Raw genomic sequence first — 26,770 nt, forward strand, 5'->3', positions numbered from 1 at the left:
GGTTTATTTGTTGGGTTTTTTTGGTTTTGCTTTTGTTTGTTTTAGTAGGCTTCATGCCCAACATGGGGCTTGAACTCACGAGCTATGAGTTCCCTTCCCCATGGAGCGTCTTAAGGTGGACACTTGGTTAATGGATTTGGGACCTGTCTTCTTCTGTAATGTCACCATTTAGTGCTATGAATTTCCCTCTAAGTACTGCTTTATATGCATCCCATAAATTGGACACTTTTAGTTCAAAATATGCTCTAATCTCCCTTGACTCTTCCTCTTTGATGTATGAACTATTTAGAAGTGGAGTGGTTAACTTCTAAGTGTGGGAGAATTTCATGTTATCTTTCTGTTAACAATGCCTGGCTTAATACCATTATGTCATTCAATTACTTTCAATGACTTTAGAGTGTATCTTGGTAAATGTGTCGTGTGCACTTGAAGGGTTGTGTTCTACTGTGTTGGATGAAGATATAAAAATATATCACGCGTATATATGCTTGTGTGTGTGTGTGTGTGTGTGTGTGTGTGGACACCTGTATGTGTACATGTTCCGTGTGTGTGGACACCTGTATGTGTACACGTTCATGTCGATGCTGTTCTCCTCTGCATATCCTTGCTCACTTTCTTTTTTTTTTTTTTTTTTTTAATTTTTTTTTTCAACGTTTATTTATTTTTGGGACAGAGAGAGACAGAGCATGAACGGGGGAGGGGCAGAGAGAGGGAGACACAGAATCGGAAACAGGCTCCAGGCTCTGAGCCATCAGCCCAGAGCCCGACGCGGGGCTCAAACTCACGGACCGCGAGATCGTGACCTGGCTGAAGTCGGACGCTTAACCAACTGCGCCACCCAGGCGCCCCACCTTGCTCACTTTCTACCAGTTTGGTCAATTCCCAAGACAGGAGCACTGGAGCCTCCGAGTGTAACTGGAGTTTGTCAAATTCCCCTTGAAATCCTGCCAGTGTTTTCTTTCTGTACTTTGCAGACCCTGTGTTAGGTGCCTACACGTTGAGGCTTGTTGGGTCTTCTTGTCATGTCCCTCTTGGTCTCTGCATTTTCCTTGCTCTGCAGTTGACTTTGTCTGGCGCTCCCTCTGTTTCCGTTTGCCAGTGTGTCCTCTGCCATTTCTTCAAGCCGTCTTGTAAGCTCACATTTGAAGCGAGTTTCTTGGGGACAGAAGATAGTTGTTATTTCTCGTAAGTGCTCTGACAGTCTCTGTCTATAGGGATTTTCTACACACACACACTGTGGTAAGAGCAGCAGACCCTTTCTGACAGCATGCTGACCGTCGGTCTTTAATGTGCTTAGGCCATTTTCAGCTCATGGAAGAACTGATGCGTTCGGACTTAAGTCTTATCATTTTTTACGTGTTTTCTATTTGTGCCTTGCTTCTCTGTTTGCCATTTTCTGCCTTCTTTTGGTTTCTGCAAACTCCTTTTGGTATTTCACTTCAATTACGTTTTTATGGTATGTCTTTGTGTAAATATCTCAGTGGTGGCCACAGGGACTATGATATTGTATCTCTACTTCAGGTCATACCTTCTCCAATCAAATCTAGGTGGGTTTACACCCTCACTGTGAAAAGCACACCTTAAAAATGTTTAGAAGACAGTATCTTTATGACCCTGGGTGAGGAAGGATTTCCTAAGTTAATAGATATGCACAGAGCATGAACAGGCAAATCAGAGAAAATATGCACGGCAAGGAACATATGAAAGTGCACTCAACCTCGCCAATGCCGGGGAAATGCCAGTCAAAAGGGCAATGAGACACAATTTCTCCCTCTTACGACTCAGGTGGGGGGACTGACATTGTCCAGGGGATTCCTGGTGGGGACCTGGAGCGACAGGGAAAGCTTCCGTTTTGCTGGTGGCCGTGCGAGTGCTCACCACCACGCTGGAGGGCAACTCCACGAGACCCGAGCAAGTACCTCTCATGGTGTACAGGTCCACAAAGTGTGAATACCCCGAAGTACGTCTTCAGCGCAAGACATCAGAAACAAGAGGGTGTGAACAGATGAATCTGGGCGTATTCACGCCATGGAATCCTCTGCTTCAGTTAAAATGAACAAACTACATTGTATCTACAATGTTACTGAACGGAAAAAAGCGATCTGCAGAAGGATATACACTGTACTATTTATACACGGTTTACCACAGGCAGAAGGCAGAACAGGAGTTTACATTTTTTGGAATGCACACTTATGTGACAGTAGAAATCTGTGGGAATAACTAAATTCAGGTTGGTAGTTACCTTCAGGGCAACGATGCAGGGTGGGATCAGAGAAGGTGTTCAAGGGGCTCTGATCACGTTTTTAAGATAGGGTCAGTAGAGGGTGTTCGTGTTTTGAAAATGATTGTATGTATGAAAGATCCAATAATAAAACACATAAGTAGGGGCGCCCGGGCGGCTCAGTCAGTTAAGCGTCTGTCAATTTTGGCTCAGGTCATGATCTCACAGTTAGTGAATCCCAGCCTGGCATCAGGCTCCGTGCTGACAGTGTGCAGCCTACTGGGGCTTCTCTGCCTCTCTCTTTCTGTCCCTCCCCTGCTTGCTCTCTTTCTCTCTCAAAATAAGTAAACAGTAAAAAATAAAACACATATGGGGGTGCCTGGGTGGCTCAGCGGGTTAAGTGTCCGACTTCGGCTCAGGTCATGATCTTGCCGTCTGTGAGTTCGAGCCCCGCGTCGGGCTCTGTGCTGACAGCTCGGACCCTGGAGCCTGTTTCAGATTCTGTGTCTCCCTCTCTCTCTGCCCCTCCCTTACACTCTCGGTCTCTCAAAAATGAGTAAACGTTAAAAACAAAATAAAACACAACACACATGTCTATGTTTCACATATATACGGAAACACCAAAATCTTAGGCATGTTTGCTACTGATTAGTAATTGGATTGTGGGTGACTTACTTTTGTTATTTATACTTATATGTGTTTTCTAAGCATTTTTTTCTGGAAAGTGTATTATTCTTATTACCTTAGAGATGTTTTTTGGGGGCGCCTGGGGGGCTCAGTTGGTTAAGCATCTGACTTCGGCTCAGGTCATGATCTCGCGGTTCCTGAGTTCAAACCCTGCATCAGGCTCTGTGCTGACAGCAGAGGCTGCCTGGGATTCTCTCTCTCTCTCTCTCTCTCTCTCTCTCTCTCTCTCTCTCTCTCATTCTCTGTCCCTTCCTCACTCGCGCTCTCCCTCTCTCTGTGTCTCTTTCTCTGTTTCTAAGCACATTTTTTAATGTTTTTTGGTTACAGGGATGTCCTGTCCCAAGCAGACCCCACCTTTCCACTTCCCAGCACTTCACACTCTTACACCCAAAGCCCGGACACAAGTTGTCACCCAGGACGAAGCAGTGGCTGACCCAGTTTATAAAAGAGCTCTCTCCCCGCCATGCACCACTGGCCTTTAGGCTGTGGAGAATATAGTGTCACTGGCGGCTTCGCCGTTTCCAGGATCAGAGAAACTTGGGAAAATGTTCCATGGGTTCCCTGACTCGCTGAGCGGAGCCTGGGGCCTCCTGGGGGTGGGCACACGAGGAGGCGCCCGGCTTCTGTGCCGAGGCTCCCGTGGCGAGGCCTGAGGCCGGGCCAGCGGTGCTCACCCCTCCAGAGGAGAAGCCGAGGCTCCGCCTCACAGCTTTTGCAGCCACAACAGGGGGCGCCTCATCTCGCCTCTAGATCGCACCTGTTATGTGTGTTTGTGGGTGTCTATTTCCCCTCAGTTATGAGACCAGAACCCTAAATTTACACACACACACACACACACACAGAGGAAATGTTCCCACCGTACCGTCCCCCTCGTGTGGCTTTGAGCACCTGGCGTGGCTCACGTGGCACCTCCACTGGCGGCAGCAGCCGGGCTCGGAAGAACGTGAGTAACGGTGATCAAGGTGCCCGCGGGGCTCCCTTCACATCGTACTGGGGCTACCAGTTTCCTTCTCTGTATTTTCAGTTACTCTGCGATGAGCTCACACCCCCTAGAAGACAAAATTGATGAAAACCGTGTCCAACGACTTGAAAAGAGGGTTCCGCGAGCACAGCGCCGGAAGGCTGGGCCCAGGCGGGCGGGTGAGGGGGCCCCGGGCGGTGGGGCCTCCACAGCCAGTCCTCCTCCGACGTGGGGGCTGAACCGCTCACACCGCTGCCAGTTCAAGCTTCTTGAGCCTCACCACCTGCCACCGCGACGGGCTGTGACTCACGGGAGCGTCCTTGTCAAATTTCTTTCACGTCCGGGCGGTGGCCTCGGGCCTCTGGGTTTCCTCGGGGCCGGGCCCCCCCAGTCCGCACACCCGAGGTCCGCACGGCACCCCCCCGTCCCCCGGTGCTGCATGTTCCGCTGTCAGGGCAGGTCGGCGAGAAACGTGTCCCCGGCCCCCTCATGCCCACACGACCTGCTCCTTGTTCCCTGGGCCAGCGAACGTCGTGAGTCCACTCACTGCCGCCACTGGAGCTCGGTCTCCTCCTTTTAACACCTTCCCTTCTGATGAGAGCGGAAGGATTTTGTAACAAGTCACTCACCGATGATGGGATGACTTCTACTGATTCCATCACTTACCTCCACTGCTTTTGTTTCATGTTTGATGGGTTTTTTAATCTGAACTTCTCACCGTTCTTAAATAAATACACGTAAATATAGCCAAGGAAGGCACCTTCATGCTTGTCCAAAGCGGGAGTGTGTGATATGGATCCTAACTCAGTGAAACACTCCAAAGACATCTTTCCGATGGCGACTGAAAGTGGGTTTTCCCAGGTCGCTTTCCCGGCTGCGCAACTGTGGTGGCTCGGATAGCACCGGGCCCTGGGGGGAAGCGGATCCCGGAGGAGTAAAATGACAGCGGGCTTCACGGGGTTACGTCTCTTCAAACTCGACCGAAACGTGGCCATCAGGCTTTCTGCTCCTGATCAAGACAGGGTAACAGGGACTGTATCCCTCTCCCACCAGAAACAACTACGAAAACCTGAAAGGATATATGAAGGCATGGGACACCCAGGGACAAAGGACCCTGCTGGACTGCAAGCGCACGAGGTGAGGCACAGGACGGCCCCCGCTCCTGCCTGGAGGAGGTTTCCAGCCCACGGCAGAGGTTAGAAAACCCACGCGGATCCCAGAGGCCTTCTTGGTTAAGGCGACAGAGCCTGGAGGCTGGGTGGCCAAGGAGGCTAGAATCTGTGCTGTCGGTCAGCAAGCGTCTGCACAAAGTAAGGACTCGAGGCCCCCAGGGCCCCCTGAGCGTTCAGCAGCGCGCTAGTCAGCACATGCACGTGAGGAAACTGCCCGACTGGCGGAGAGAATCCAAAGGAATTGGAGGGAACGGTCCCCAGGGAACCCTCACGAGTTGCTGGGAATACTGCCTGTTCCCAACAGCTAGATGGGGCCTCGCCATTCATGGGGCATCAGCGAGAACGTTCAGAAAGGTGTTCCCCTGATGGTGGGGAAGAATGAACCCGACTAAAGAATGCCCCAGCTCTACCTAACGAAGTATAAAAGGAACACGTGAAACAGTCAAACTGTTTTCAGGTCACTGAATTAAATCTTAGAACAAAGAAAGCTGGGACACAATGCAGAGCCCGGAAATAAGCCTGCACACATATGGTCACGTAAATTACGGTGAAGGAGGCAAGAATACACATGGTGGAGGACAGTCTCTTCAACAAACGGTGCTGGGAACACAGGACAGCCACCGGCAAAAGAACGAAACTGGACCCTACGTCACATCATACACAAAACCAACTCAGAATGGACGACCTCAAACCATAAAACTCCTGGAAGAAAACACAGGCTTAAGCTCCTTAGCACTGGTCTTGGCGACGATTACTGGATTTGACACCAAAAGCAAAGGCAACAGAAGCAAAACTAAACACGCGGGACCACACAAACCAGAAAGCTTCTGCGGAGCCAAGGAAACCGTCGACAAAATGAACGGACAACCTACTGAGTGGGAGAAGATATTTGCAAATCGTGGATGTGACAAGGAGCTAATATTAAAAGGTATAAAGAATTCATATAACACAATAGCAAAAAAAAAAAAAGCAGATTAAAAATGGGCAGAAGACACGAACAGACATTTTTTCAAAGAAGACACAGGTGACCATCAAACACATGAAAAGATGCTCAACACCTCTCATCATCAGGGAAATGCAAATTAAAGCCACAGTGAAATATGACCTCACACCTGCCGGAAAGGCGAGGCCCAAAGACAAGCCGTATCAGGTGCTGGCGAGGATGTGGAGAAGGGAGCCTCGAGCACCGCGGGTGGAAGTAAACGTTGGTGCAGCCGCTCTGGGAAGCAGTATGGAGGTTCCTCCAAAAATTAAAGACAGTGAGAAAACAGCGGAACTACCAGATGACCCAGCAATCCCATTTCTGGGAATTTATCCAAAGGAAATGAAAACACTAACTTGAGAAGATGTACGCATTCCACGTTCACTGCAGCACTATTGGTAACAGCCTGGACGTGGAAAGAGCCCAAATGTCCGTCGAGGGAGGACTGGATAAAGAAGTGGCACATACACACGATGGGATACTACTCAGCCATAAAAACAATGAAATCCTGCCGTTTGCCGTGACGTGGATGGGTCTGCAGGGCTTCGCGTTTACGCGGACGCACACGCACACGTAGGACCTACTGCGCACGACTATGCGCCCAGAGACACAGACAGCGGAGCGGTGGTCGCCGGCTGCGAGGGGGCGGGGTGTGGGCAGACGGGATGAAAGGGGTCCGTTGGGACAAACCTCAGTTCCAGAATAAACGAGTCCCGGGGAATGTGACACGCAGCATGGGGACTCTAGCTAATACTCACATACCGTGCGTTGGAAAGTTGCAACGGCAGATAGTAGATTAAAAGTTCTCATCAGAAGAAAACAGTTTTTGTGACCAGGAGAGGTGATGGATGTTACCTAAGTCTGTTGTGGTGATCGTTTCCCCATTTCCACAAACGTCGAATTGTTACGATGCACACCTGACACCCACTGTTTTATGTTAATTATATTTCTGTAAAAAATGTACATAGCATACCCATTATTTTGTTATGTGCCTGTCACTCAATTAAAAATGTGAAACTTATGTTAATACATGCACTAATTATTTTTCACAAATCAATTCTATGAGTGTGTCACAATTTATATATTGCTTCATTAACTGATGGAAATAAATACTGCTTTTACTTTTTTATAGTTACCACAGAATTCTCCAAGAAACAGCAATGCTATTAAAAGAAAAGAAAGCAAAATGAATTCTACTGAGAGGGCAACTTGTATTATCTCCAGAAACCGTCTCTATATTGAACATAGCAAATTAAATCGCTCCACATTACAGGGGAGAAAAAAGCTGAATATACAAACATCTCCGGTTCTAGAACTGAGCCCCCATATGTACAGAAACGAACCTCGATGCAGCTCCTAACTCTTATACAACATTTAATTCAAAATAAATTATAAGCCACAGTAATATGAAAAATGTATTTTGAATTTACCTAAATGTACAACACAAAACTGTAAAACTTCTACAGTAAAACAAAAGTGACCTTGCGTGTAGACGCATCACCAAAGCACAGTCCCTGAAAGAAAAATTTTGCAAGTTAGACTCCATTAAAATTAAACATTTTTGCTCTGGGAATGGCAACATCAAAAAACTTTTTTGATGTTTATTTATTTTTGAGAGAGACAGAGAGAGCGAGCGAGTGGGGGAAGGGGAGAGAGAGAGGGAGACACCGGATCTGAAGCAGTCTCCAGGCTCTGAGCTGGACGTGGGGCTCGAACCCACGAGCCACAAGATCATGACCTGAGCCGAAGTCGGATGTTTAACCGACGGAGCCACCCAGGCGCCCCGGGAAGGGCGGCATTTAAAGAATAGAAAGTCACAATACAAAAAATACACACAAGTCACATTATCAGATAAAGGACTTGTTATCCAAAATGTACAAATAACCCTTAAAGCTCAAGTATAACAAAACAAACCGCCCAGTAAAAGTCAGGCAAAAGATCTGACCGTGCATCTCCCCTCAAAGACGTGCACACACAAGTCAGAGCACGAAAAGATGCTCAGCACCGTGTGTCATCAGGGAGTTTCAAATCAAAAGGCCACCGGAGATGCCCCGACACAACTCTTTATCAGAATAGCTGAAATGGAAGGAACCCACAACACCGACTGCCAAGACAAGAGCGGGGCCTCTCTCACTGCAGGCGGGGGTGCAGAATGGTGCGGCCGCTGGAACTGAGTTTGGCGGTTTCTTACAAAACCACACATCCTCTTACCGTACAACCCAGCAATCACCCTCCTAGTTATTTACCCAACTAACTTGAAAGCTTCTGAACGTTGATAACAGCTCATTTATAATCGCCAAGAACTGCAAGTAATCGAGGTATTTTCAACAGGCGGATCGATAAACAAACCGTGGTCCGTGCGGACAATGGACTGCTATTCGGGGATAAAAAGGAATGAGCTCTGAGGCCGCACGGACACCGGAGGAAGCCCACGTGCACCTTACTAAGTGAAGAGGCAAAGCTACAGAGATGCCAAACGGACCGCAGCAGCCAGAGGTCTGGGAGGCGGCAGAGCTGAACAGGTAGGGGGATTTTTAGAGCAGTGAAACTGTTCTGCAAATACTTTCCTTCAGATATAGGGCACCGCACATTTCTCAAAACCCACGGAACTTTAACGTTCGCGAATGAAGGAAAGATAATTTCGGGCATCGGGACCCAGGAAGGGATGCAGACGGTGGCCAGACTCTCGGGGTGTTACAAACGCGTGAAACCCCCTCACTGAAGGGGCGGGAGTCCGTAAGACTCAAGGCAGGGCACCCGCCCGCGAGCGCCGGGCTCTAGTTGACGAAGTTGTTCCCGGCGGGGTCAGGTGACCAGTTCTGATCCTGCGGCCCGCGTCCTGGAGTGGAACAACTGAGCACGAGGCCGGCGGCCGGTGGGAGCCCCGTGCGGTCTCACCGCTGAGTGGGAGGTTCCAGGGGACCGAGGGGAGGATGGGCTCTGGGGTAATGGGTGGTGGTCAGAGACGTAGTAAGAACTCGTGTTTAGCTTAACGTAGGTACAGCTGGCTGCACAGAGAAACATTTCTCATTTGTGTGTTTGCACGGTTTGTACACACACATATACAGTTGCCCTTTGAGAATGCACAGGTCAAGGGGTACCGATGCCCCCCACCCCTGTGCAATTGAAGGTCTGCATATAACCTTTGACTTCCCAGAAACTTGACTAACAGCTACCGCTGACTGGAAGTCTTGCTGGTAACATAAACAGTGCATTACCATGTACTTTGCGTGCTGTATACAGTACCTGCTAAGTCCTTACAATAAACTAAGCTAGAGAATCAAATGTCATTAGGAAAGTTAGGAGAGCGACGTTTGCAGCACTGTGCTGTGGTCACTGGAAACAACCCACGTACACGTGGCCTGTGCAGCTCACACCTGCGTTGTTCATGGGTCAACCGTATCTCCTCACCCTAAAAGCAAAGAAACCCCAATAGCGAGCACACCTGGCCAGGTGGTCATGACATAAACTCGAAGGACGCCCCTGTGACTCAAAACTCAAGGGTTTCGAGTCTCCACCCCAGAAAGCCGGGACAAAGACCAGTCAAGTTCTTTATTATTCAGCGGGCACACAGGCACGAAGGGATCAAATGCTATTGGAAAAGTGGTGCCACAGCCTTGCTTGATACAAGGTCGCCATGAGCCTTCCGTTTGTAAGCACCGCAGTATCTGTGACGTGATGCAGGGTTAGGGAACGTGTAACACCGGGAGGTAACGCCTATAACACATGTGCAGTGCTGACTTCCCAGAAGGAGAGGACAAAGATGAGGGAGTCAAAAATTGCTGGGGCGCCTGGGGGCTCCGTCAGTTAGGTGTCCACTTCGGCTCAGGTCATGATCTCCGGGTCCATGAGTTCAAGCCCCGCGTCGGGCTCTGTGCTGACAGCGCGGAGCCTGGAGGCTGCTTCTGATTCTGGGTCTCCCTCTCTCTCTGCCCCTCCCCCGGCCACACGCTGTCTCTCAAAAACAAATAAACATTTAAAAAATTGTTGAAGAAATAAGGGCTAAATATTTTGATGAAGCCCAGTAACCTCCAGCAGCGCGAGGAGAGAGCGCCACACGGGGGGCACGTCTTACCCAACCTGCCAACAGCCACAGGCACAGGAGAGTCCTGGAAGCAGCCACCAGAAAGAAGCAGACGGAGAGGAACCTGCAGGGACCTAGGGCCGCGGGCCAGTGCCACTGGCTCCCACCTCTGTCCGGGAGCAGGGCAGTGACCTGGCCTCCCACACCCCGTGGAGACACCCTTCAGCGACGAGGATGAAATGCGAACATTTTCAGAGGTCAAGGTTGAGAAGGTGTCTCCGGGAGGCCTACGTTCCAGGACACGCTCGGGGAAGATCTGCGGGAGATCGGCAGCAGATGCGGCATGCGTGGGGTGTGCGCGGGGCATGTCCGGAGTGTGCAGAAGAACGTGAGCAGCACGTGCACGGTGTGTGGAAGGGCGTGCACCTGCAGACGGGGAGCCCCCGAGCAGCCGGCTGTGGACCGAGGGCTTCCCGCTGGGCGGCTGTGAACACGAAACCAGCCTCTGCTCCTCCAGCAACAGCCGCACTGCCCGCCTCTCTGGGACCACAGTGGAGGCTGCATCTCAATAAGCCTATGGAACCTTCCAGAACTCACAACGGCCTGGGGTTCTCGCTCAGCCGTCTCCCAGAAAGGCTCGGGAGGACTGGGCTGTGCCTCCGCCCGCAGACCACCCGGTGACGGTGACGACAGGGCCTACTGGGCTCCAGGCTTCTCATCCATCCCTGAGAACAGCCCCAAACCTGCTGGCGCTCTCCTGCTCGTCCCAGGCCACGGCCTTGTCCTCAGCAACACAGAAGCCGAAGGACCCAACTTCTGGGCCACCGGAGCAGTGGCCGCGGCTGGCTGGCCCTGTGACCTACCCAAGTCACAGGACGCCGGCGGTCTGCGGCCCCTCAGATGCCCACGGAGCAAGGAAACGAGAACAGAGTCACAGCATTCAGGGGTCAGAAGTGGGTGTTCCTGGCATTAGACGGATTTCTGTGACAAAGGGCACAGGACAGACCCAGGGCCGTCCTGAGGGCGGCTGCTTACAACTGGACCACGACGCAGCGCTCTGTCTGAGCCTTGGGGAGCCTGGAGCCCAGACACTCTCGCCGGCAGGGGTCTGCACCCAGCTCACCCCAGAAGTCCCCAGCCCCCCAGGCCCCCCAGCCCGGCTGCCCCCTGCCCACAGTGCAGAAAGCAGACGAGAGCCAGCCAGGGGGATTTCGGGTTTTCCTGTTGGTCCTATTTCCTGTCACTCTGGACTGGGGCTCTCGGACTCTCTGCTGAGGTCCAGACGGTAATATCTGGGGCTTTGGGGACCACACAGGCCCTGTTGCGTGTTCTCCAGCTTTTTGTCTTGTTTTTCTGCAGCCCTTTACAGTGTGAAACCCATCCTGGATTTTGGGTTGTGCAAAGATGGCCCACGGTGGGCTTGGCTCCCCTGCGGGAGGCCCCCACGTCCCCCCTCGGGAGGGGTCCTGTGTGAGGTCCCCAGCAGCCACGGAGCTGGGGGTGGGGATCACGTGGGAGGAAGGGCAGCTGGCAGCCAGAAAGGACCTTGGGGGCGCCGCACACATCGGACGTCTACACTGACTTCAGCAAGGCGGTGCACGTCCTGACCCTCTCCTCCGTCGCTCCGTAAAACCTGTGTGAGCTGCCGACGCTTCGCGGGGCTGGGTTTCCTCCGAGGACGCGGTGGAGCCGAGTCCTTCCCGGCGAGGACGGCCCGCGGACAGAGCTGTGCAGATGGCCTTGGCCACTGCGGCCACGGGAGTACACTAGGCCATCGGAATCACAGAGGGGAACTTCCCGCCTGTGGCTGGCACGCCTCAGTGCCAGTGCGGGTCCAGGCCGGCTTCCCCTGCAAGGTCGGACGGAATGCCAGCCGCCCCTGAACTCCCAGGGTCTGCTCTGGCAGGCAGGCTGTGAGGCAGGGTTTTACCCCCTGCCCGTGCCTCTTCACCAGAGTGAGCAGATCAAGGGCCCATCTTCGTCAGAATCCACAACAACGTGAGCGCGTGGAGAAAAAGGGGACGGTCGCGCACTGGTGGCGGAGTGTAAGCCCGTGTGGCTGCTGTGGACAACAGTGTGGCGGTTCCTCCGACACTAAAACGTGGACTTGCTGCAGGAGCCAGTGAGTCCGCTTGTGGGTATCTACCCAAGAAAACCAACACCCTAACTGGAAAGGACGTGCGCCCCCTAGTCTATTGTAGCAGATGTTACAGCTGCCAACTTGTGGAAGCGGCCCCAGTGCCCGTGCGCAGACGAATGGGTAAGAAGAGCGGGAGACGGAGACGACGCAAAATTACTCATCCGTAGAAAGGAAGGAAATCCTGCCATTTGCAACAACGTGGATGGACCCCGAGGGCATTATGCTAAGTGAAATAAGTCGGACAGAGAAACACACATACCGTATGCTTTCGCTCATGTGGAATCTAAAGAATCAAAACAAATGAACAAAGAAAAAAGACTTAAATGCAGAAAATAAATGGGATGGTGCCAGAGGGGAGGTTGGGGGAGGGGGATGGGCAAAACAGGGGAGGGGATGAGGCCGTGCAAATGCCCAGCTATAAAATAAATGCAGCACAGGGGATACGGTCGATGATACTGTAAAAACTCTGTACAGGGACGGATGGTGATCACACACCTATCCTGTACACAATTGTGGAATCACTATGTTGTCCTCCTGGAACTATGTAACATTGTGTGTCCACGTAACTTCAATAAGAGAAAGAAAGAATCCCCAACAGCGGGAAGCTTCTGTCTCTCCAGAAGGAACCGAGACCCAGGGAGGGGGCAGGGGCACCAAACTGCTGGGCAAAAATGGAATAGATTTTTTTCTGATTGTAAAAACAACAAATAGCAGACAACTCACATATGGGCTCGAATGTAGACAGAGGTCAAAGGGACAGCCCAGGGAGGTCCCTTGGTGTGTCTGTCAATTGTGTGTGAGACCGGAGTACGACAAGCTGAACATGAACGAGGGCGGACACTTCGGCCTATTAAAGGAGTCGGATTTCAGGTAAGGAAAGGAAGAAATAAAACGAAAGAGGCTCAGGAAAACGAGCTTCACCATGAAGGGAGACAAAGTCAGATGAGAGAAACGGTAACCCCTGCCACAGATAACCAGGCTAGTCTGAGGCACAGGCTTCAGCGCGTCTGCACATACGTGTGACCTTGAGGCTGCGTGTGGGGGACACAGCAGATACGCAGCAACCCCTTGGAGGTTCTCTGCACAGACACACGGGCCCTGCAGAGGGAAGGGCAGCAGGCACACTGCTAACGGGCTGTAAACACACTTCGTATTTCCTGGAAATTATTCCATATCAGGACGTGCAAAGCTACTTCATTCATTTTTTTTTTTTTATGTTTATTTATTTTTGAGAGATAGGAAGACAGAGAATCCCAAGCAGGCTCCACACGGTCAGCACACAGCCCGATGCGGAGCTCAAACCCACAAACCACGAGATCGTGACCTGAGCCAAAATCAGAGTCAGACGCTCAACCGACTGAGCCACCCAGGCGCCCCGTGAATTGTTTTGTAAAGCCAAATGATCTTCAAATTTACTCGACTGATGTTGATGAAAGCAAATCTCCCAACAAAGAGTCCAGGGCCAGATGGCTTCCCAGGGGAATTCTACCAGACATTTAAAGAAGAATCAATATCTATTCTTCTCAAGTTGTTCCAAAGGATAGAAATGGAAGGAGAACTTCAAACTCCTCCAAGGCCAGCACTACCTTGATTCCAAAACCAGACAGAGACCCCACTCAAAAGGAGAGTTACAGGCTAGTATCCTTGATGAGCATGCATGCAAAAATTCTCAACGAGATACTACCAAATCGAGCCCAATAGTACATTAAAAGAATTATTCATCATGATCAAATGAGATTTATTCCTGGGCTTTGGGGGTTGTTCAATATTCACAAATCAATTAATTTCTTTTATTTATAATTTCTTTTATTAATGTGGTACACATTAATAAAAGAAAGGATAAGAACCATATGATCCTCTCAATAGGTAGAGAAAAAGCACGTGACAAAATACAGTATCCATTCTCAATAAAAACACTCAACGAAGTAGGATTAGATGGAACATACCTCAAGATCATAAAGGCCATATAAAGACCAACAGCTAATATCATCCTCAATGGGGAAAAACTGAAAGCTTTCCCCCTAAGGTCAGGAACAAGACGGGATGTCCACTCCTGCCACTGCTGTTCAACATAATACTGAAGTCTTAGCCTCAGCAATCAGATAGCAAAAAGAAATAAAAGGTATCCAAACGGGCAAGGAAGAAGTCAAACTTACACTATTCCCAGACAACATGACACTCTAAGTAGAAAATCCAAAAAGTTCCACCGAAAAATTGCTATAGCTAACAGGTGAATTCAGCAAAGTTGCAGGATATAAAATCAAGGTAGAGAAATTGGTTGCATTTCTATACACCAATAATGAAGTGGCAGAAAAAGAAATCAAGGAATTGATCCCATTTGCAACTGCACCCAAACCCACAAGATACCTAGGAATAAATCTAACCAAAGATGTAAAAGATCTGTATGCTGAAAACTACAGAAAGCTTATGAAAGAAACTGAAGACACAAAGAAATGGAAAAACATCCCATGCTCGTGGATTGGAAGAACAAATATTGTTAAAACGTCGATACCACCCAAAGCAATCGACACATTCGGTGCAATCCCTATCAAAATAACACCAGCATTCTTCACACGGTTAGAACAAACAATCCTAAAATTTGTATGGAACCAGAAAAGACCCCGAATAGCCAAAGCAATCTTGAAAAAGAAAACCAAAGCAGGAGGCATCACAATCCCGGACTTCAAGCTGTATCACAAAGCTGTCATCATCAAGACAGTCTGGCCCTGGCACAAGAACAGACACCCAGATAATGGAACAGAATACAGAACCCAGAAATGGACCCACAGACGAATGGCCAACTGATCTTTGACAAAGCAGGAAAGAATATCCGATGGAATGAAGGCAGCGTCTTCAGCAAGGGGTGCTGGGAAAACTGGACAGTGACATGCAGAAGAATGAACCTGGACCATTTTCTTACATCAGACACAAAAATAAACTCAAAATGGATGAAACACCTCAATGTAAGACAGGAAGCCATCAGAATCCTCGAGGAGAAAGCAGGCAAAAACCTCTTTGATCTCAGCCGCAGCAACTTCTTACTCAGCACATCTCCAGAGGCAAGGGAAACAAAAGCAAAAATGAACTACTGGGACCTCATCAAAATAAAAAGCTTCTGCACAGCAAAGGAAACAATCAGCAAAACTAAAAGGCAACTGACAGAATGGGAGAAGATATTTGCAAATGACAGATAAAGGGTTAGTATCCAAAATGTATGAAGAACTTATCAAACTCAACACCCAAAACACAAATAATCCAGTGAAGAAATGGGTAGAAGACATGAATAGACATTTTTCCAAAGAAGACATCCGGATGGCCAACAGACACATGAAAAGATGCTCAACATCACTGATCATCAGACAAATACAAATCAAAGCCACAATGAGATACCACCTCACACCTGTCAGAATGGCTAACATGAACACTTCAGGCAACAACAGATGTTGGCGAGGATGCGGAGAGGGAGGAACCTCTTACACTCTTGTTGAGAATGCAAACTGGTGCAGCCACCGTGGAGAACAGTATGGAGGTTCCTCAAAAACTAAAAATAGAACTACCCTATGACACAGCAATTGCACTACTAGGTATGTACCCAAAGAATACAAAAATACAGATTTGAAAGAACACATGCACCCCGATGTTTACAATCACTCCTGATTTATGGAAAGAGCCAAAACATCCATTGACTGATGAATGGATAAAGATGTGGTTTATATACAGAACAGAGCATTACTTGGCCATCAACAAGAACAAAATCTTGCCGTTTGCAATGATGTGCATGAAGCTACAGGGTATTATGCTAGGTGAAATAAGTCAGAGAAACACAAATACCACATGATTTTGGTCATATGTGGAATTTAAGAAGCAGAACAGATGAACATACGGGAAGGCAGGGGAAAAGAGGGAAGGACGAGGCTCTTAATGATAGAGAACTGAGGGCTGATGGAGGGAGGGGGGGGCTACATGGGTGATGGGTATCAGGAAGGCACTTGTGATGAGCACTGGGTGTTGTGTGTAAGTGATGAATCACTGAATTCTACTCCTGAAATCAATACTGCACTCTGTGTTAACTCACTACAAATTAAATAAAAAACTGAAAAGGAGAAAAGCAAAAAAACAAAAAACCCCTCAAAATAAAAGTTCCTAATCTGAAACAATGTTCTACCCACAGCAACTCATACAAATTCACTGAGTCCTTAGTATCTTTCATATCTTTTTGGTTTTTTTATTTTTTAATGTTTATTTATTTAATTTTTTTTAAATGTTTATTTACTTTTGAAAGAGAGAGACGGAGCTCAAGAGGGGAAGGGTCAGAGAGAGAGGGAGACACAGAATCTGAAGCAGGCTCCAGGCTCTGAAATGTCAGCACAGAGCCCGGTGCGGGGCTCAAACTCATGAACCGCAAGATCATGACCTGAGCCGAAGTCAGATGCTTGACCGACTGAGCCACCCAGGCACCCCTTTGTTTATTTTTGCGAGAGAGAGAGAGCATGAGCAGGGGCAGGACAGAGAGAGAGAGAGGGAGACACAGCATCCGAAGCAGGCTCCAGGCTCTGAGCTGTCAGCACAAAGCCCCACACGAGGCTCGAACACACAGAGTGTGAGATCATGACCTGAGCTGAAGTGAGACGCTCAACCGACTGAGCCACCCAGGCACCCGTTTCATGTCTGTTTAAAAAACGTTTTCATGTTTTGTTTTTGTATTTTTAAAAATTGCAGTAATAAATTAACATAGTGTCATTGTTAAATATTCAAACAACCCGAGTAAAATAATACCACCCTCAAAGATTGCCTCCGCGCCTGCGCTCCGTCCTTCCCCGGCCCCACACTGGTCTTGGAAGCAGGTGCCGTGGGAACGGCGGCTGCGGGCCCGGAGCGCACATCCGCCACCAGCCCCGTGCCCCTCCCTGCTGCTTACGCACGTGCGTGTGTCTACACGCACGCATGCAGGCATCGCCTTCCTGTACAGACCACGACCCCGGTCCTGTCCCGTGAAGTGGCTTCTTCACTTCCCGTGTGCTGCGGGACGGTGTTCCTCATCCGTAATTGGCACCCGGGACTCCCTGTTACAGGGTTGCCTTGACCGCATCAGCGGGGCCAGCCTTCTGTTGGCTCATAGCTCCTCTGGTGCTCACCTCGGAGTCCCAGGCATGAAGGCGACAAACCGCGTCTCCCCGACTCCCCGACCTTCAGCTTCTCGTTAACCTCTGCCAGGGAGGCACCAGCAGGAGCTACGAGGCGGAAGGAAGGGAGGAGCCGCGTGTCCCGCTCCTGGCCGGGCTCTCAGCCAGAGGGCAACAGGCCTGCCGGTGACGGGCCCCCAGCACGGGGCCTCCTCCTGCAGACCCGCAGCGCCCGAGGGGTGCTGGTGCTGGGTGCCGCTCAGCTCTGGGTAGTGCCTCTGCCTCCCTTTCTCTCCTCCAGCCGGTCCAGCCTCTTTGTAACCAAGGCCATCACGCGATCCTCCTCTGCTCGCTAAGTGACACCTGAAGGGGCTCTCCTTCTCAACGCCGGGTGCTGGCACACTGACCACCCTGCTGCCTCTGGGCATCAAAGCTGTTCCCAACTCTTCTCTGGTACCGGCAGTGAGGCCATGAACAGCCTTCCGTGTCCTTCCTTAGGACAGACCCCCCGCCCCCCGCCAAACCGAATTGCTTATAAAAGTACACAGGAGTTGTGGATTTTGACGGACGCTGCCGAGCTGTCCTGTTCGGGCCAGTTAAGCGTGGACTCCCACCTCATCCAGGGCCCGACAACGGCAGCTCCCCAGCCTCTCAACCCCAAACAGCGACAGCCTTTGAAATTTTAGCTGATGAGCAAAAGGTCATGTGTTACTGTGGTTTTAATTTGCATTCTGAGCACCAGTAGAGGTGAGGGCCTTGCAAAGTCTCTCGGCCAATCACATCTCTTTTGTGCACCGCGGCTTAGGTCTCGTTGTCCTTTTTACATGGTTGTGTCGAACTGCTTTATAGCTCTTAGTTGGTACTCTGGAGACCAACAGTTTGCTGTTACACATGTTGCAAGTATTTCTATCTGCCTGGTCGTGGGTTTTTAATTTTTTACTCGGCGGCATCAAAGATTTTAACTTTTATTTGGGCAAATCTGTCCTCTTGCCCTCTACTGCTTCAGGCTTTGTATCTTGCTTGAGAATACCTTCCAAACCCCACAGTATAAAAGCATTATCCTGTCTCGTCTTCTAACTCTTTTTAGTCTCGCTCTCCTGCTGCCGTGCTGGCGTGAGGAAGGGTACTATTTCTTCCCGAGGTGGCTCCCCCGTGGCCCGTCACTGCTCGAGTGTCCAGCCTTCCCTCGTGCGGAAGGCCTTTAGCATGACCCAAATTCCCGATACACAGAGACCTGCTAGATCCTCTGGTTCCGTGACACATTTCTTCCCAAGGTGCTCATTTTATTCTCCTGTCTCCATTAATTGAATCACGCAATCCAAGGGCATATTCATTACTTCTTTTAAAAAATTTTTTTTTCAACGTTTATTTATTTTTGGGGGGACAGAGAGAGACAGAGCATGAACGGGGGAGGGGCAGAGAGAGAGGGAGACACAGAATCGGAAACGGTCTCCAGGCTCTGAGCCATCAGCCCAGAGCCCGACGCGGGGCTCGAACTCACGGACCGCGAGATCGTGACCTGGCTGAAGTCGGACGCTTAACCGACTGCGCCACCCAGGCGCCCCAACATTACTTCTTTTTAATATTTTTATTTCTGAGAGAGAGTGAGACAGAGCATGAGCAGGGGAGGGGCAGAGGGAGATGGAGACACAGAATCCGAAGCAGGTTCCGGGCTCCGAGCTGTCAGAACAGAGCCCGATGCGGGGCTCAAACTCACAGACGGCGAGATCATGACCTGAGCCGAAGTCGGATGCCCAACCGACTGAGCCACCCGGGTGCCCCTGTCCAAATGCACTTTAGACGGCATATTCCTGACTTGGCTTTCCTGGCCAGAGGGGGAGCGTAACAGAGGAGATGCCGGAGTGGAAAGAGGCCAATCAAAATGCTTTAATTTGACAAAGTTCACAACATGTGACAACAGAGCCATTCTGGGTCTATTCTGGGGCCCCAGGGGGTACCGAGCCCCACTGGCTTCAGGCCAAACCGACACTCTCGCCTGGCCTCCCTGAGCCACGAGCAACTGGCCCCGGCCCCCATGATGAGCTTTCCCTTCTGGCTGACAGTGAAGGACAGGCCCGTCCAGGAGTCAGCTCTGGGCCTGCTCCCCACAGGGTTAAATACGCACCAGGTCGTGGTCAGTCTCTACCCAGCTGTCTCAAAGGCCAGTCGGCTAAATCTCTGGGTGTCTCGTGGGCATCCCCAAATCACCACGCCTGAAGTAACTCTACCCCACCTCAAGGTGGCTTTGCTTGGCCCTCCCACTCGGTAAACGGCCCGACAATGCTCTTAGCTACCACAGCTGACACCCGGAGTGCCCCTTCCTCTCGCCCTGACTGCCAGCCCTTCACCACTGTCACTCACCTGTGCCTCCAAAAGCCCACTGGACATCCCGGTCCAGACCACCATGACCTTTGCTCCGGAGGGGTCCCCTGCTCTCAGACAGAGCCAAGCTGGGCTGTGTGTCAGGGGCTGAGAGGCAGTCTGTACAACTTGCAGGCCCGACTGTCCCACTTCTACCCTTACTGGACCCTGGGGGCTCCCAGGGGACAGGTTACTTTGGGGGAACTGGGGGGCTCCAGAGGGATAGGGGGTTCCTAGGGGGATGAGGTGGGGCTCCAGAAGGACAGGGGGCTCCCAGAGGGAGGAGTAGCTCCTGGGGAACAAGCAGGGCTCTGGGGGGGATAGGATGGCTCCCAGGGGATGAGGGGGGGCCCAGGGAAGTAGGGGGATTTGAAGGGATGGTAGGGGTTCCAAGAGGATGGGGCTGTGCCCCAGAAGCCCACCAGGGCACCAAGGGGAAGCCAGTGGAGAGTGCCACAGGCTCCAACCCCAACCAGGCACCCAACCAGGGTGCCACACTTGTCTCCGCCTCCATTTCCTCTTTCCCATCCTGAGTTGGGGGGATCCATGGCTTCATGAGGTCCCCTGACCGACCACCACAGTGATGCTGTGTGTGTGAGACCCTCTATGTCGGGACCCTGCAACGGGCTCGAGGAAGTGGCAAGAAGAATCCAAAGGCTTTCTACTTCAGGAAACATGGAGTCTGGTGGGGACAGAGGCATAAGGGTGGGAGCAGGTGGGAAGGGGCCGAGAACTCATGTCCATCGGACGCCTGTCTGGGGCTGGATCGAGAAGACAGTGCACGCCGGAAGCGGACGAGAGTGGTCACCTCCAGGAGGGATGATACGAAACTGCAGCCGGGGTGCCTCTATGCAGCAAAGATCCCGTGGCAGCTGAACTCAGTTTAAGAACGAAGATAAAGACTTAGCTGGGAGAATCAGGTGAGTTCAAAAATAAAGACCTAAGTCCCGGTGAATCCCACGTGGCCCCCTTTGTCTGGGACGCACGTGCGGTGGTGACCTTCGAGTTCAGCTTCACTGGTCCTCACAGCAGCCAAGTCCTCACATCCGCATGGATGTCACAAAGGGGACCAAACAGGGCCAAACCCTTGTTTTAAACAGTTTTCTTTATCCTTACAAGAATTTCAGGAAACAAATCTAAGAGGTTATGGCACAGAAAAGAATAAAATGAAAGTAGACCATTTTAGCAGCTTTCCAAAAATGTGACTCTTGTGGTAGGCAAGGGAGCCACTCCCACAGTCAGCCTGGGAGAGCCGGTCCGGTGTCCTGGGATGAAGTTGAAACCTCGCACCCAGAGTCCAGCTAAAGGGCCCTGTTTCTGCATTGCACACTCGCATAAGCAATGTTTAGAGCCCACGCGTGTGTGCCCTGACCTGCATTACGTCACGGAACCCGCGCCACCTGGAGGGAGGTAGCTGGTGGCACTAGTGCCCACGTGAAAATGACCAAGCTTAGAGGTGCACAGTGTCTGCCCGTGGTCACCACGGGGCAAGGTCACACCCAGGTCAGCTGGTTCCAGGCCCTGGGCTCAACCATCTCCTTTGAAGACAACCAGTGGGGCAGTTTAATAAAATGCCAAAGATCAACTCTGACACATAGTTCCCTTATTTGCAAACCTCATCTGCCAAAATGTCAATTCTGAGAAATGGGGACTAGTCCACAACTTATTCATGGATAAGCACCCGAAACGTAAGTTGTAACATTTATGGACTAAAGTTCGTGATGTCTATTCCTGTGAGAACATTTCTTTTTTTTTTTTTTTTCAACGTTTATTTATTTTTGGGACAGAGAGAGACAGAGCATGAACGGGGGAGGGGCAGAGAGAGAGGGAGACACAGAATCGGAAACAGGCTCCAGGCTCTGAGCCATCAGGCCAGAGCCCGATGCGGGGCTCGAACTCGCGGACCGCGAGACCGTGACCTGGCTGAAGTCGGACGCTTAACCGACTGCGCCACCCAGGCGCCCCCCTGTGAGAACATTTCTGATCCCCGCTCAGACATGTACTCACTTTAGGCCCAATTCCAACAGTCTTAGACTATTATTTCCCAATAAACACAGAAATGAACTAAAACAGAGACAACAAGACGGGTACATCTGGCACCAGCACGTCATCTTAAGATATCACGTGAGTATCACCATGTTTCGGCAAAAACAACTGCCCAGATTTCTTCTCCCTCCTCCAATCCACCCAGCTTTGTAATACCTGTAGGGCATCTGTGACCCCTGAGGCCTTCACTGCTGCCCCACGTGTGGCTCCAGGTGGCAGGCCTTGGCCTTGCCTACCCCTCCTTCCTCCCAGGCCCCTGCAGAGGTGCTGGCTCACAGAAGGTCTCCCAAAGTTTGCCGAAACTAATTTTAGAAAAGTTCATCAAGGTCAGTATGCTATGTCTGTAGAACAGGAAAGTGCGTAGTATAATTAAATAATCAATTTATATTAGAACTGTTAAAATAAAATTCTGGCGCTTAAGGAGTTAAGTTCTCGAGAAAAGCCAGTTTTTTCCTGAGCACCCTCCCATCCCTCTTGCTCCGGGAGCCTCCGGAGACGGCTTCCCCTACCAGCCTGTCAAGCACAGCTGCTTTCTCTCCTGGAGGGCGGGTCCCTGTCCTCCTTGCTCCTGACTGCTGCTTCCAGACCTTTCTTCCCCTCCTCCGTAAAACTCTCAGCTTTCAATTTTATGCCCCCGGTTGAGCGCCACTTGTTTCAGTCTGTGGACACCTGGCCACGCCCCTCATCAACCGGTAGTCCCGTAGGGAACCCTCCCAGGCCGGGCCTCGGCTCCCACGGTTCCCTCCACCAGGGATTTCTGCCTGGTCTGCTCGATGTCCAACCCTCAGCACCTACAGCACAGCCGGGCACAAGGGGTTATATAATAAACATTTATTGAATGAATGCACTTGAGTGGGGCACAGAATTAGAACAGCTCTTGACAGGGTTAGACAAATGAAACACTGCGCACAGATTACAAACGTCGCCTTGTGAATAACACTCTTTCCTACAAAATCATCTTTTCTGTCTCTCTACTCGCGTTTACTCTCCAGCTCTAACGCGTGGTCGATGCTCCGCAGAGCACCGCCGTACACAACCTACGAACCGAGCCCCCAGCCCCATCACGTTAATGTCACTGCCTGGACCCGGCGTCCGAGACACGCCACGACACGCGCCTTCTGCCCCGGGCGGGGAGCCGTGAAGGTCGAGCCGGGACCACCTATTCCGCCCTGCAGCCACGTGAGACCTCGGAGACCAGGTGCTCCGCCTGGGAGAAAAGCTGCCCGGGCCCCGCCTCATGCGAGGCCCCGCCCCCGCCGACAGGGCCCCGCCCCACACGAAGCCCCGCCCCGCCGGCACTAGTGAGGCCGTCTAGGCCCGGCCCCCTACCGCCTAGGTCCCGCCCCTCCGCCTAGACCCCGCCCCACCATCGGTCCCGACGCGGCAGCTACGCGGCGCCCCGGCCAGGCCCCCCACCGTCGGAAGTGGGCCGCCTCCCAGTCCGTCGTCTGGAGGTCAGTCACTGCAAGGGTCCGCGCCCGGGGTCAGCTCTTACCAGCGCCGGCCTTGGGTCGACTGTGGATTCGCGCCGGGCCCTGCTGCGGCCATGCTGCCCGGGAGAGACGTGCGCTATTGAAGCGACACTGGGGGGCTGGGTGCTGGAGCCGGGGGTCCTGGGGGGGGGACGGGGTCGTGGGGGGAGCCGTCTGGACTGGGGGGCGGGGCGGGGCCCCGCGGGCGTCCGCGCGTCCCGATGACGTCAGGGCATCCGTGTGCGCCCTCCGCGCGTGCGCCCTTGCCGCCGGCCCACTTCCCGGGGCACGCTGGGAGTCCCTGCTCTGGGGCGATGGGTGTGCGCTTGTGCGGTCGGAGTCTTGGTAGTTCTATCCTTTCCTTGTTGGGGTCCGACTTGATCTCTGGTCTTTTGGCGCCCAGCAAGCTACACAAGCAGGGACTGGCTCAGCCGACATTTTCCCCGGAGTAATCCTGGACCTTGTTCCCCAAAGAACCGCCCCTCCAAGGAGGACGGCCCTGGCAGAGGGGAGTTGCCCGGGTCACCCCGCAGGATACTGGGCCTGGCCAGCTCCCCGCCCGGCATCTCTGCCCGTGTCAAGTCACCCGACAACCCTGGGGAGAGCTGTTTGGAAGGCTCACGTGGGGAAGACAAAACGTAAATGGGACGGCACCTCGGAGGGGTCGGGGTTGTCAGAGGATTGGCTGAAATTTAAAAAGGGCGTCTAGGCACTTTGCATTATTGGGCTGGCATCATTGGCACTCGGGTGTGGAGACTTGCGAGTGTGGGGAAAGCCAATGGACTTCTGCAGCGTTTCAGGTCGCCAGGTGGGCAGTGTGTTGGAAGGACCTCACAACCAGGCAAGCCACCCTCTTGGATGGTGTGCCAGGAAGGTAACCAGGTAGGAAAATATGCCGCAAAGCCTGAAAAACCTGAAAACAGTCAATGTCAGCCTGTAGATACTGGTTGAGCGAACTGGATACATTCAGTTGCACAATGTGGTCATTAAAAGATTGTATTACATACTGATTAGTGTACCTGTATGTTTGCGTATACAGGGTATACACAAGTACTCTTAAAAATACAGGAGCTCCATAATGCTTTAATTTCCTACTGCTGCTGTAACACATTGCCACAGATTTTTTTATTTTACAGCTCTTAAAATTGGAAGTGGGAAATGGGCCCTAGGGGTTAAATCGAACTATCCACCGGCCTGGTTCCTTCCAGAGGGTTGCAGGGGAGAATCTGCTTCTTGGCCTTTTCCAGCTTCTAGAGGCTGCCTTCTTCCCTGTTCAAAACACAGCCACTCCAACCTCTGCTTCCATTGTCACATCTCTCATTTTTACCCTTTTGCGTCCCTCTTACACAGACCCTCATGATTACTTTGGGCCTATCCAAGTATTGCAGGACAGTCTCTCCATCTCAAAACCTTTAAATCAGTCACATCTGCAAAGACCCCTTTGCCACATAAGGTAGGGATCAGGACATGGTCATCTTTGGTTATTATCCTGCCTACCATGTCTAATATCTCGTTTTTTATTAAGAAAACGTGTGTTGTGCATTCAGAGAAGTAGGAGCATATCCAGAGATGTCAGAGCCTTTGTGTCTGGAAGGCGGCATATTAGGGCTTTTCATTTTCTTATCTGTATCTTCTGGTTTTTCTACAAAGACCACATACTGCTCCTGTGACAAAAATCGTTTTATAGCAAAGGAAACCATCAACAAAATGAGAAGGCAAACTACTGATTGGGAGAAGATATTTGCAAATGATATATCTGATAAGGGGTTAAAATCCAAAAAAACATAAAGAACTCTTACAACACAACACCAAAAAACAAAAAACCCAAAACAATCTGGTTAAAAATGAGCAGAGGACCTGAACAGACATTTCTCCTAAGAAGACACCAGCTATCCAGCAGACACATGAAAAACACTCACCATCACTCGTCAGGGAAACGCAAATCAAAACCACAACGAGAGGCCACCTCATGCCTGTCAGAATGGGTAAGATCTATTGGTGAGGATGTGGGGAAAAGGGAACACTCACGCACTGTGGGCGGGGATGTAACTGGAGAACAGTAGGGAGGTTCCTCAGAGAGTTAAAAATACCAAATGATCCTTTAATTTCATTTCTGGGTATTTGCCTGAAGAAAACAAACAAAATCCTGTGGAAGTTGGCTGGAACACTTGCATCCAGAGGCCCCTCCACCCTCAACCGCCCTCAGCCTTCAGAAGCTTCTGCAAGAAACTCAGAAACCCAGTTCCCAGCTCCACTCACCTCCCTGCATCGAGGTGGAAGACAGCTGCTCTGCTGCCTTCGCTTAATGACAACCTGACAACTTGCACCTGCTCTGGGGGTGGGGGCGGGGGGCTCTGCTTTGGCCCACCTCTGCTAATCCACTTGGGACCCCTGGCGCCCCACAGTGGTGGCCCTGACCCCCTTGTCTGTTGGTGCCCAGCAAGCTGCCCAAGGGAGGACTGGCCCAGGCAAATATTCTTGCCAAATTGAATAACCCTTCGCCTTATTCCCCTCAAAGGACCGATTCCCCACCTCCCAGGTCCCTAATCCCCTACCCATACTGTGCTGTCCCCTGGTGGCCACAGAGATCATGCTAGGTCTGCAGTGGGCACTCTCCAATGTTTGTGCAACTGAACACTCCAACCCGTCTCCCTCGCCTGCCGCAGCCTCTGGGCCTCAGCCTCAAGAGACCTGCTCTCACTGGGGAAGTGACCTCCGTCCTGCCCCTCCAGCACTCACTCCTGACTCGCTTTTATCCTGCATCATCCACCCTCCTCCCCACCTTTGTGCTTTCCACATTCTAAATGCTATGAATTTACTCACACTGGACTGCGAGCTCCATATGAGGCCTGAGACGTTGCTCTGCTTGGCCTGCAGCCCGAGCGCCCACCATAGCGCCTGGCACTCAGTAGGTGGTCGGTAAGCAGTGGTCGAAGTGACGGATGCCGGTGTGATGAGAACGCACCCATCATCCCTGATCTAACGAGCGTACAGGTCCGTGAGGGACGCCCTTGAACGGATCACCGCAGCCCGTCCAAGCGGGAGAGCTGACACACGAGCTCCAGGCGCGCGCGCGCCCCAGGAGGTGGCCTACGCGGGCCGAGAGCAAGGCGTAAAGCGCCGCCCCCCGGGCTTTTTGAAACACAGTGTGACTTGTTCCGCGTGTTTGAAAACCTTACCAAGGTCCTCCTGAAGACCTTTCCCCGTCAGTGATGGTTCTCACGGGCAGAGTCGGGGTGCTGTAGAGAAGCCCTGACGGTCGGGCCTCCCCTTCTTTGTAATACAAGTGCCCGAGTTAGGTTTTGCCTGCGGAGCACCAGCTCCCAAAACGGCTCTCGCCTAGAAACGCTGCCCGCGAGGGATGGAGGGCGGGCCCCCGTCTGGGGCTAGGGTGCCCCGGGAGACGAGGCGGGGTGGCGGGGTGGCGGCGCGCGGGTGAGTCGCGCCGCTCGGGCTGCGGCCCAGGACGTGGCCCCACCCCCAGGACAGGGCCCGGACCACGCCCCAGGCCCCCGCGGAAGCAGCGGCTCGGCCCGAGGTGAGCTGCGCGGCGAGCCGGCCGGGGGCGGGCTGGGGGCGGG

General features: G+C 51.8%; 1 protein-coding gene and 1 long non-coding RNA gene across 7 annotated transcripts in view; one reads left to right on the top strand and one right to left on the bottom strand.

Moving 5' to 3' along the window:
* Nucleotides 1-23,351, bottom strand: LOC121022789 (uncharacterized). Of its 2 annotated transcripts, none has more exons than XR_005787110.1 (4): nt 23,213-23,351; nt 3,797-3,957; nt 852-1,155; nt 1-603 (listed from the first exon to the last, which is right to left on the bottom strand). It is a non-coding gene; the product is annotated as an uncharacterized LOC121022789 (long non-coding RNA). The 2 variants fall into 2 exon arrangements; XR_005787109.1 differs by having other exon boundaries at nt 3,771-3,957.
* RNH1 (ribonuclease/angiogenin inhibitor 1) overlaps nt 23,048-26,770 on the top strand; it is an 11,217-nt gene continuing 7,494 nt past the window's right edge. The window contains exon 1 of one of the 5 annotated variants that reach the window (XM_040464254.1): nt 23,048-23,171. The gene's annotated coding sequence lies outside the window, so the exon portion shown is untranslated. Of the gene's footprint in view, nt 23,172-26,620; nt 26,728-26,770 lie in introns of those variants that run through there. The other 4 variants (XM_040464253.1, XM_040464257.1, XM_040464255.1 and 1 more) reach the window with 4 other exon arrangements.

The sequence above is a fragment of the Herpailurus yagouaroundi genome, unplaced genomic scaffold (assembly GCF_014898765.1).
Source record: "Herpailurus yagouaroundi ecotype Mexico unplaced genomic scaffold, PumYag 438, whole genome shotgun sequence".
Classification (NCBI taxonomy): domain Eukaryota; kingdom Metazoa; phylum Chordata; class Mammalia; order Carnivora; family Felidae; genus Herpailurus; species Herpailurus yagouaroundi.